The following is a 13,080-nucleotide window of genomic DNA, read 5'->3' as shown; positions in this document are numbered from 1 at the left end:
TTCAATAAATTGATTATTTATTTAAGAGATCACTTTTCAAGAAACAAATTTGGGACATTGCTGATGCATTGGTTCAAATTCTTGCTTTGATGCAAAGCACAGCAGTGGGGTGGTAAACTTCATAATAGATCCAGCTTCCATTGTACAACTAAAATTTTTCTCAAAGTTGCTAAAAACACTTTTTTTTCATCACTGGGAGTTATTTTCCATACTGAGGATAGGAAGGAATTCCGTCCTTTAGAAAAATCGAAAGATTAATGTCCGTCGCTAAATTATAAGTTCGTTTTCCTTTATTTATTCATTTAACTGGAAATTTTCAAAAGGAAAAAGAAAACGTTTAAACGAGAAAGTATTTTTAATTGAAAATAAATCTTTCTAGCAAAATCCATCGAAAAACGAATTATATCTCCTTCATTTGTTTCAGTTAAATTTGATTGAAGTTATTATTATTATTATTATTATTTTGTATAGAACTTGTATGATTCGGCTACCATGATACGAGTAAATTTGAATTTGCTGGTTTTCATGCTGTGAAACATCCGTCCTGTCCGCGCGAAATTTCAATGCTTTACCTCTTTGGCTACTTTCTTAATCCAAGTTCTAAGCCATCCGCTAGGCGCTCTTCAAAAAGCTTCATCAATAGGCGTGCTGCATCTCTCTGATGCATCCCTTCATACTTACGCACAGTGTGGCATAGTGGGCAAAAATCCACCGAACTCGCGGGTTATGAGCTAGGATCTTCTATTATGGCTCAAAATGCGGCAAAATTCTTCGACTATTTCGTAGTGGTGCTACAATTTTGAATTTCTTAACCCCCTAAGCCCCGCAGAGCTCAGAATGGAGTCAAGTCGCGATTTTGAAAACTAAAAAGTATGACCATATTTTTTCCCTGATAGGTGGCTCAATGATTAGTATAAATCGAGGAATTGGAATGATAAAACGCAGTTTTTGATCGCTGCCGGGTGTTTAGAACTGCTTTTTTCCACCGTAAAAGTCATTAAAAACATTAATTTTTAGGTTTTTTTCGTTGAAAAAATTGGTTTTAACGGTCCTCACACATCTTCCGCGCAAGAACAAATATATATTTTGATTCTAAACTACAACTTTTTTTTCAATCATTTCCCAAAGTTCAAAAGGTAAAAAACCTCCCTAAAACACCGAAAAATCGCTTCAAAGTCCGAATTTCAGCTCGAGATCCTACTATTGTCCACGAGAATACATCTGCAATAGCGGCAAACAGCTTATTTTATACGTATACATTTATATGTTTACTTTTCGAGAATAAATCGTCTGCGTTCGAATAAAGACCTTTACATTTAAAATTTCTTAATGTTTTTGATGTTTTTAAGAAAATTTAATGTATTAAAGTAACAGTTGAGCAAATGTGTAGACGCAAAATTAGTATGTTTGTCTGTTTTAATCGAAATAATTCGTAATATTCGAATTGTAAACAAGGCATGTTCACTATTTTTACATAAGTGTTTTTGTTGGAATTTTAACTTAAAATGTAAAAACACGTTAAAATTCTAACGGTTTTAAACTAAATAATTGATGCTTCCGATGGACTCTTTTAGCCCCCCATTGTTGTTTTCTAACAACATCATTTATAGGTTAAACTAGGGGGCTATCGCCCCCTGCTCGCTATCGCTCGCCAACCCCCGGAACTGCTTACGCAGTTCCCTGTGGATCGCTTCGCGATCCATGCTCGCTTCGCTCGCTCGCTGTATGCCAATACATTAGCCTAGCTAAAATTTTCCGTAAAAATTAAAGTTGGTAATTGCATTTAGGTCACCATCCATTTAACCAATATGAAAATTACGTTCATAATGTTAATTTGTCTGCTTTTAGCCAGATTTTCGACAGTTTAACTTTGCTGTATGTAAGATGACTGCCTTGGCAATGTGCACAACTTTACCATTATAGATACAAAAGTGTCTGTCATTGCTTTGGAGAGATTGCACTTCTACCTGTTGGTCCGCGGAAGGTATTTTATGTTCCTTCTACCACCCATTGGAAAACCAATGAAGGCATTCCCCTATCCGCCACCTGGGGACGCGCCCTCTAGGGGTTACAGGCTCCCCCGAGGGATGTATTTACATTATTTACACTCTTATATATTTACATATTTACACTCTTATATATTCTAATCTGAGAAAACTTCCTCATATACACAATTAAAAATGTCCCGTTTGGGAGCCACAACTGACACTGCTTCAAAAGATCTTGTTCTTGATAATGCCACATAGAGCTGGCCATGACTAAAAAACAGGCTCAGAGAGCACCAAACATATTTTCTCAAACGTTTGTCCTTCTTGTTGTTATTCTGAATCCTTGCCACGTCACGAACAAAAAAATGGTTTAACTAAAAACGCGAAAACTCGCCAAGGCTACTTTGCTTGCACAATACTAAAACTACTATAACCCTAAACAAATTTGGCGAAACCTTTCAGCTGAGAATAAAAGGGAATAAAGTAAATTCTTTCTCGGTTATTCATTTTGAACTGAACTGTCGTACTGAAGCAGAGAATAGACGACGCTCAAAGCGCCTACGCGTTCAAAACAACATTGCCGATGAACATGATTGTGGAGCAATGTGTGAAGAATGCGAATTTTGTGGTGCTCTTTATTGGCAGAAAGAGCGTAATACTGCAAATAAATATACTAAATGTTGCCATGACGGAAAGGTGCGGTTACCGGCATTGTGTGACGCACCTGATCTGTTGAAGGAACTGCTGACTGAAAATTCCCCAGCCGCTAAAAATTATCGGCAGCGAATCAGAGAATACAACTCTGGAAATGGCTCGTCTTAAATTGGATTCAAGAACGGTTTCCTGCCTTCTTTGAGCTTTTCTTTGCTGATTAAGGTTGAAATGGGCCACAGCCCGACTCAAACTCATCTCAAAAAAAAAAAAGTTCGTTGAGTATTCTGTGATTCAAGATTTCAAAACAACGTAGAAGTTTGTTTACATGATTTATCGGCGAAGTGTTGCCAACAGAGGTTTAGAAATTCACCCCTTCATTTGCCGGCACGTAAGAGAATTATATATATAGATTACAGCTAAATTAAAGGTAGGACTGAAAGAATTAATGAAATTATAATTTTACTTCACTCTAATTTAAGAACGAATATTTACAAATATATGTCCATTAGCTTTCACTTTAGAAGTATGAAAAACAGTAAAGACATCTTTTTTTTACTTTATTATAAAGTTTTATTGAATTTATATTACAATTTATGTTGTTTTGTTGGTTTTGCACGCAGAAAACTAATTTTAAAAAATGTAATTTACATAATTTGTTTAAATACTTATTTATGTAACAGAGGACAAAGTTTTCTATTTTGTATACTTATGTAAAAGAGTGAACATACCTCTTACAATTCAGATATTACGATTATTCCGAGGAAACAGACAAACATACTAATTTTGCGTCTACACGTTTGCTCAACTGTTACTTTATTATATTAAATTTTCTTAAAAACATCAAAAGCATAAGGAAATTTTAAATATAAAGGTCTTTATTCGAACGCAGACGATTTTTTCTCGAAATGTAAACACATAAATGTATACGTATAAAATAAGCTGTTTGACGCCATTGCATAGATGTATTCTCGTGGACAATAGTAGGATCTCGAGCTGAAATTCGGACTTTGAGCGATTTTTCGGTGTTTTAGGGAGGTTTTTACCTTTTTAACTTTGGGGAATGATTGAAAAGTTGTAGTTTAGAATCAAAATATATATTTGTTCTTGCGCGGAAGATGTGTGAGGACCGTTAAAACCCATTTTTTCAACGGAAAAACCTGAAAAATCATGTTTTTAATGACTTATACGGTGGAAAAAAGCATTTCTAAATACCCGGCAGTGATCAAAAGTTGTGATTTATCATCCAATTCCTCGATTTATACTAAGCATTGAGCCCCCTATCAGGGAAAAAATATGATCATACTTTTTAGTTTTCAAAATCGCGACTTGACTCCATTCTGAGCTCTGCGGGGCTTAGGGGGTAAAGAAATTCAAAATTGTAGCACCACTACGAAATAGTCGAAGAATTTTGCCGCATTTTGAGCCATAATAGAAGATCCTAGCTCAAAACCCGCGAGTTCGGTGGATTTTTGCCCACTATGCCACACTGTGTTGCGTATCAAGATGATTTCCTCACTTTATTGGGAAGATTTGACCTTTAAAGCGAATTTCATATTGACCTACGATGCAGTATTTTACACTGAAACCATAATATTATCTACTCATCAAAAGTAATAGATTGTTAATGAAGAAAAACAAAAGTTAGCATTTATCTGGCTATATCACCCAAACATTCGATGTTCATCGGAGGAAAATGATATAGCAATTGGGGAAACATATATGCATGCTAAAAGAAGAGAAGGTAAACAATATACAGTCAATTAGCGATAACTCAAAGTCCGATAACTCGAATATTACTATAACTCCAAGTTTTTATCAAGTCCCGATCCCTTTGTCTTTAATTCCATGCTAATTATTCGCTATATCTCGAAGTTAACTTCCTTTAACTCGAAGTTTTTTCAAAGATGATTCGAAATTTATTTCGAAGGAATGGGAAAAAAAGGAAGAAAGAATCAAGTGACTATGAGAGAAAAATTCATTCACCTTCACTTGCAATTCCTGCACATTAGACCTTTAAAGCAATGGGCGGTAAAAGTGTTACATGTGCGGAAACGAGTATAGCTTCTTTTCTTTAGTTGTACTGTACTGTTTACAATTAGACATGTTGCTGGACTACGAATCTGCTTTTATGCTGTCAAGTTGTCAACTCAACTGATTGTACCTTTATTCAAAGGCTGACCTAAGTTTTGATGCGTCCCCCTTCATTCTTTAGTTAAATCATTAGCTGATGCGTTCCCGAGCGAGAGAGAGAGAGAAAGATTTGTCTTTACTATTAAAGATGTCTAAACGAAAGCTAAAAACCTTAGATTTAGAAAACAAACCAAATCTTATTTGTGACATTGAAAGGAATCCAACAATCAAAAGAAAAATTCTTCAAAAGCAGTACGAATCCATAAATCCGCATTTGAAACGAATGAAGATGCGCACCTTTCCTGAAGTAGAATCAGCTCTATTAAAGTGGTTCCAGCAGTATCGAAATCAAGACCATTCCATTCCTATAAGTGGGTCTTTGCTGCGTGAGAAAGCAATGAATTTTGTTATATTACTGAATATAAAAAAATTCCACGCCAGTGGTGGATGGCTGGAGAAGTTAAAGACCAGACACAAACTTCGTCTTCAGAACTCTTCACGGAGAAACTACATATTGTGCGAAAAAACTTTTAAGTTCTGTAATTTTGCCTGTTATATGTACATATTAATTTAAACATTTGATGGTTTTTAATATTAAAATGTCAAAAACCAAAACTATCGGAAGTCGAACTTCCGATAAGTCGAAGTTTTTTGTCGATCTTTTTAGGTTCGAGTTATCGCGAATTGACTGTATATATATATTGCATCTGACAGATTCACGCGCCTAAAGGAGGGCTATAAACTGCGAATTACTCAATAGTTCCAAAATACCTCACAATCGCTCAAACTATGAATGAGCGAAACAGAGCACGTGAAAAACAGTCACGCGCAAAGGTGAGAACTACTGAATAAAAAATGTGCATTTATTTTACTAATCGCGTCGCACAAGTAAATATCTGTATCGTTTTTCATTTTCACAGCATGCACTTTGCACCTGAATCTCCTTGCCCTTCACCACGCATATATCATCAGCAAGAAGAATTGAAAGTGAGGAACCTTGACTTAGCGGTTTTTTTTTTCTCCCACCGAGACGTTGTGTATTAAAGATTTCCCTCAAAGAACAAAAACACGATTCAGAATCATTACAATAAAGGCAAATGCATTGGAACATCATGCTGTCTTAATGATACTTGGGTTTCCTCAAGGTCTCATTCTACAAGCAGTGTCTGCCACGGCGGAAAATCGTTCAGCCATGGAAGACACAAATGAAAAGACCTTCAAGCTAATTTGTATTCTTTAAAATATGTATTATGCACGTAGGTGGATGTATGAAATTTCATCATCTCATAATTATCACTGATGTACCCGACTCTTGTAGAATTCTCTATGCATACAAAGGTCACGCTAAATCCTCCTTTACTGAATATTCGGTGAAATGTTTCATGCCTTAAGTTTTTATTTAAAAAAATAGTTGCATTTCTGGCACTGATTTTTTGAAGAAATATTTAAACTTCTTTAAAATGCTATTTTAGCAATTTCCTTTACGCAACAGTGGATGATTTTCCAAATGTAAACTGAAAAATAATTTATATTTTGTGTATTAACTTGGAAGTAGTTGAGAATAAAACATTTTAGAGGAGTTTGCTAATGAGGATGGCTAGTTTTCCACTTATAGTTTGGCCATGTTTATTGGTATGACGATGAAAACCTAGTGCTGAAAATTACATTTCAGAAACAAGAAGGAAAGAGAAAGCGAGAATCCACTTACAAGATGGATGAACATTAATGTAGAAAAATACTTAAGGAACCAGGGCGAAAACAGATGGAAGTCTTTGGCGTCAAGCAGATCGAGACGGTTATCTGAATGAGACAGCCTTGGCTGGGAGTAGGCTATAGCTTATGAAAAGATAGTTTTCAACTATAAGATGCATGTTCGGTACCTCATAGATGAAACTTAAATCTTGGAGATTATCCATGGCAGGTGTGGAACTTCAGTATAGACCTTGAAGATCTTGACACCGCATTGTACCTAGGTCAAGGATGCTCAATCAAATTATGCATGCCTGAAACGGCCAATACATAAGACTAAAAACAACTGGACTAATCGCACAGGACTCCGGCAGTTCTTTTCTGCTACAGCTGATCAGTTAAAAGAAATGTATTTGTCATCAGTACGATTTTTCCGATATTGAAAATGCAGCGCCTACCCATTTTTGTTCAAGTTTTATATTAAAAATCAAGGGGAAAATTACAGCAATAGGGTGAATTTGGCGCCCCCTTAGGATGATTGCCACGCCAAGAGCATCGTCCCCGATTTGCTTACCCCAACAGATTCAGAAATGCTAAAGCACTGGTGGACATGCTCAAGTATTACGATTATTTATTCAAGTACACGCGAAATTTTAAAGCCTAGATCAGACGGGATACCGGTATCACGTTTTAAAATACTGAACACTGTTATTGTACTTTTGACCTGATATTACAATCGCTACTCTTCCAGTAGTTTCGTTCAAAAGCAGGTTTTCTATAGCTTGAGAACAAACTAATTTTTCTAAGAAAAAGAAAGAAACATTGTGTGTGATGCGAAACTGGCTGACGTGCAGTGTTTGCTGTTTTTAGAAAGAACTTGTTCTACACAGAACATACTTTCATCATTCTTTTTATCTGCATTACTATTACAATCCAAATTCAGAACTGATAATAATAGAATATCAGAACTGTTTGAACAAAACTTGTCCCTGAGTCGGGAAAAATGAACGCATGCAAATTAAAATGACTAAAACTCGTTATTCATGAATGGGTAAATCAATTTAAACAACTTTTCAGATATTATTTTAACAATTTAGGGATCATTAACGCATTGAAAAAATAGATAGATGTTTTATATGGGTCAAAAAATTAGAATAATCTATTCATTCAATGTGAATTTTAAAAAGTAGCGAAAATATTTGTATACCTATTATCCTATAATTTGTCACAAGTATGGAGCTTTACGCTCGGATAATTTTACGCCCTTTTAAAAGCCTTTTATTGCTCAAAATGGGTCGCCAAGATGATAAATAGGGAAAAAAAAAACAAGTTACATATTGTACAGGCATCGCAGCGTTCCTATATTCCTATATTTTCCTATATTTCTGAAAAAGTTCCTATTTTCCTATAATTCCTATATTTTCAGTTTCCGCTTCCTATATATATATATATATATATATATATATATATATATATATATATATATATATATATATATATATATATATATATATATTTTTTTTTTTTTTTTTTCATTTCCCCCCGATTTTTAGCTACTGCCTTTTCTGCGGCGAGCCCCGCGCAGGCGCCATTTTATCTTTCCTTCCGTGTTTCTTCCTGAGCGGAGCGCGAAACTTTCGTCCCGACTTTAGCTCGCCTGCGCAGTTCAATTCTGCGCACATGCAGCTCTTGCGCAAGTCCCCAGTCTTCGCTAAACTTCTGCGATCATGATGAGCGCATGCGCTGTGTAGGTTTTGATGATGTTCTAGGAAGGACTCGCCGGCTAACTACCGTTTCAAGTCTTCACACGCGCGATTTTTCTTTTCTTTTAACGGAACTTCGTGGAGTTGGCTCAATTTCGATTGTTTTGGTTTCGATTGTGCGGAATGTGGGTTCGTGTGTTAACTAAACGTTCATTGCAATAATAATGCCTTCGAAGAGACCGCACAACCAAGTTTGTTTTCTAAAAAGAATACGCAAAGCTGTTCCTGATTTTGAAGGAATCGAGGAAGTTGAAAAACATGCATACTTTGGGGTCAATCCAGACCCAAATTGGGTCCGCTTTGCGGCCCCTTCACAGAATTCCGCATCAAAGAAGCGGCCCCATTCACAAATTTCCACATCTCAAAATCAGCTCATTCACAAAATTTCACATCATAAAATAAATATAGCAAACCGGACCTTCGGACCAACAGCTACGTGTGAAACTTAGTGGCTATATTTGGTCATTCACGAGATGGAATCAGACAAAATGCTTAAGTGTCTAAGTTTATAAGAACAAAGCACAATTGGATATTTATTTACTGCAAACTAATGAAAATAACGCAAAATGTGCTGAAAATCCTTTTTTTTTATTATTATTATTTTAATGATTTCTAGAGAAATGAAAAACTTAATATTTAAAATTTCATCTTATCCTCATTGCTTTGGTCCCTAATGTGCTAAAAACTGTAGCATTTCCACTAAATTGTTTTATGAGGATTTTTTTAAATTATTTTTATACTACTAGTTAAAATCTGGATCGGTGTAGTCGCCATTTTTGGTCATTCCCTAGATGGAAGTAGACAAGACTTTTAAGTGCCTAAGTTTTCAAAAACGGAATTGGAAGTTAATTGCTATGAAAACTATTGAAAACAATTACTTTTATGCATCAAATTCAAAAATCTATTATCGTAAATTTTTCGCGTAGTCGCCGTGTTTGATCATTCTCAAGATCGAAGTAGACAAGACTGTTAAATGCCTAATTTTCCGTAAACAGAATTTTAGATGCTTATCTCAAAGCAAACTATTGAAAATAACATAAAGGTGTGTCATAAATCATGGTTTTTTTTCTTTTAATTAATTAGTTTTTTGAAGAGTGAAATTTTATTTGCACAATTGCATTTGATCCTCATTGTTTTGGAGGTTTTGCTATGAACTTAAAAAAAACTATTTCATCTAAAATGCAATTTCTTGCCGACTTCTCATTTATTTATTTTGAAATAATTCAAAAACCCATTGAAACTTACATTTTCCAAAAAACATGTTTTTGTAAACAAGTGCAAGGTTCTATTTATTTTTTTTCTGAAAGTAGTAAAAATTGACCCCCCCCCCCCCCGGTCTTTTACTTTTTGTACTTAAAAACTTGGTGACAGTGTTGGCTAATAAGATTTTTAGGTCTGGTTTATTTTATACCAAGGTGGAATTAGTTACTAATATTTCAGCTGGAAGTGCTTGAAAAAAAAAGTTCATTTTTTTTATTTACTTGAAAACATCGAAAAAGTTTTAAAACTTTGAAAAAGTTTCTTAGTGCTTAAATTCTTTAAAAAATCATTGGATTGTGCTTAAAACTTTTAAAAAAGTATTTTACTAATGCAAATTTCTGAACATTCGTTCTATTTGCAACATCGCGAAAAATCGCTTCCATGTTTGGGATTTCAATCCTTTTGCATCTTGTAAATATTTTTAATTTTTTTTTTCAATTGGAAGCTATTTTGACATATGATACCTCAGATTAGTTTATTTTTTTAATTAATTTCGATGTCTAAAAAAAGGAATTATTTTGGAAACCATAACAACATTGAACTTACCCGGAATTTGAGGAATTTCTCTTTTTTTTTTTTTTTTGTTTTGTTTTTGAAATTTCAATCTTTTTTGCCTCTTGCAAATATTTAAATATTTTGGTTAATTGAATGTTATTTTCGCATATGCTACCTCAGATTAGCATATTTTATGTTTAATTTTAGTAAAAAATTAATAAATTTATTTTATGGAAAACATGCCAACATTGAACTTACTCAGAAGTTACAGAAAATTGCTTCTCATGTTTGAAATTTCAATCTTTTTGCATGTTGCAAAAATTTAAACATTTTGGCTAATCAGATGTAATTTTCATATATATGCTACCTTAGATTAGCATATTTTATGTTTAATTTTAGTAAAAAATAAATGAATTTATTTTATGAGAAACATGCCAAAATTAAACTTAATTCACGAAAATTTGCTTCCCTTGTTTGAGGTTCCAACCCTTCAGCATCTTGTAAATATTTTATTTTTGCAATTAAAAATTATTTTGAACGCGCTCAATCTTCGAGTTGAACCGAACCATTGCTTCGGTCACTCGTCTGGTCCGCTAATTCTATATTAGCTACCAGTTTGTTTCGCATTCTTGGCTTCCTTATGAGGTTTTCCATTTCCAGCTCAGTCACTTTCCTATGCCGGGCTGATGAGTGCTTATAAGCACAAAACTGCTGTCCTCGGCTGGAAATGACTGAGCTGGCGGTGTATTTCACGTATTTCTGCTTTAGCCCTGGCTAATGGGCGGTAATTTACTGAATATAATTGATTTATACTTTGAATACTTATAAATAATTAACGGACGTCTTGTACTTTTGAACTTAATAGTACCACCGGAAATTACCTTCTGGGTGGTGTTTTTGATCCTAACCGCCCTTATATATGTATAAACCACTATCAATATTGGAAATAATCTCCTGTCCATTGAATTTAGGTGTTATGGTTTCTTTCCACAAAAGTTAAAAGCATTCATTAAAGGTGTTTTTTTTTAAATTTTTGCCTTGCAGATTTTATAAATTATACTTCTTTGAATGTGAAGATTGCAAAATTAAACCTCATGGGACCTGCTCTTCTTTATGACCGAGCTTTTCAGACATTTGCAGAAAAACTTTCGACTCAGATCTTTTTCTTATCAAAGGTCTCTTGTTGTAGAAAAGGATATTTTGTTTTCCTTTACTTTTTTTATATTATTACCTATTTATATGTTTGCATTAAGGGAAACCTGCATGCGATATTTTAAGAAAAAATTTATGGTATTGCCTTGAAAAGTGCTTGAATTTTTTTTCTCCCTAAAGGGTACGAAGCAGGGAACCCCGCTCTGCTATGCCATCTGGGGCTTCCAGAGAACGGACCTTTCGGCCGGGGCCCCCTTACCCGTAAGGGAACGAGATCTAAACCACTTACGACTCTAGACACCGTGGACCCAGGTACGGACCTGACTCCGGTGGTGCCCATTGCCTACTCACTGTTCCACTCGATAGCCATTGGGCAGATACAAATCTGCTCAAACGCAAGTAAAGAGTGGTCGTTTTACATACGTGGATGCTACACCATCGTAAAACCCTCCCCATTTACCCGGGCTTGGGACCGGCATAGGGACGGGCCCGGTCCCCCAAAGACCAGACCCCACCTACGGCTGGGTTCTCCCTAAAGGGTATGTGAACCCTGTGACCAAATACTTCTAAATCAAATATATATTTTCCTGGGTTCCCTTGAAAGTCATGAGAAATCGTGGATTTCAACTATGATCGAATTTGGTGTTGAAAAGTCAGGATTTTCAGAAAACAAATGCTCAAAGTATCATATCAGAGATTTTTCTGAAAAAAAAAAAAAATCGTATACGTTTAAATTTTAGCCTACAAATCGTCAAGTGATTTTAATTTTTACCTAAAAACTTTTTTTCCGGAAAAGAAAAGGAAATTCACAATAATTTCTTTTTCACAAAAATAAAGAAAATTCAGAAATATTTTGCTTTTTCAGAAAATGGGGACTCAAAAAGTAAAACCTGGATTGACCCCTGATATTACTGTGTGACATGTGACTTTGATTTCAGCATAGCACATGGAAAGATAATTTGCATGTTTTAATAACTTAAAAAACTTTAAGTTCGGCTTTTACTGCATCGTCAAGTGATAACATAATTAGAATAGAACTTTTATTCACGTATTTCATTCTGGAGCACAGCTTTCCCATCTCAGTATCAGATCATGCAAAACTTTCATTAAAAATATTTTCCTGGGCTTGTAGGTAGCAAAGAAAATACGGTTGTTCTCGGACGGAAACAACTGCTATCATAAACTGCTTAGCAGGGAACACTGCTCAAGAGCTGTCACAAGATTTACAGCATAGTAAATTAGTATTTGAATTCTTTTCTTGAATGAGAGTGGGAACCCTGGAATAGTAATGTAAAAAATGCAATGCAAAAATTTAATTCCGCAAAATGCTGTAACTTCAATGTCACATGTGTTTTGCTTGTGAAAATATGTTTTAAAATTCCAAACTTTATTATGTGAAGGTTCTTAATTTGGATTCAAATTAACTGATTTTACAATAAAGGCATTTGAAAGTAGAAGACATTTGTAGTAGTCTTTTTGTTGAAATTTAATTTATTGCGCATTTTAAGTATTGTTACTGTTGCTGCTGTTTTAAAAAAAAAAAAAAAAAAACCATTCATTTTTTTTTTTTTAATTATTTTGAACCTGTAAAACTAGAAAGAATCTTCAATGAGCAACTTATGTTTAGAGATTGATTATGGACGCCACAACAGACAGTCAAGAATTATATTAGTAATACAATTATTTTAAGAAAGATTTGTGTACACCTACAAAAAGTTTCGTCTAATTTTTTTTATTTTTAAAGAAAAACGCCTTAATATGTTATTTAGTACAAATTAAAGTTTTACGCTCTTTTTCTTTTTGTAAAATTGATTTTGTGTGTATTTTTAGACATATTTATGCGTATGTATTGCACTTATGTTAGGTAGGAGTATTATTACATGTTTTTAATCAAATAGTAATGTTGCATTTTGAGGGAAAAAAATGTCATACTGGATAGCCTTGTTATA

Source organism: Uloborus diversus, chromosome 7, assembly GCF_026930045.1.
Source record: "Uloborus diversus isolate 005 chromosome 7, Udiv.v.3.1, whole genome shotgun sequence".
NCBI lineage: Eukaryota > Metazoa > Arthropoda > Arachnida > Araneae > Uloboridae > Uloborus > Uloborus diversus.
This window is presented reverse-complemented; position numbering follows the sequence as displayed.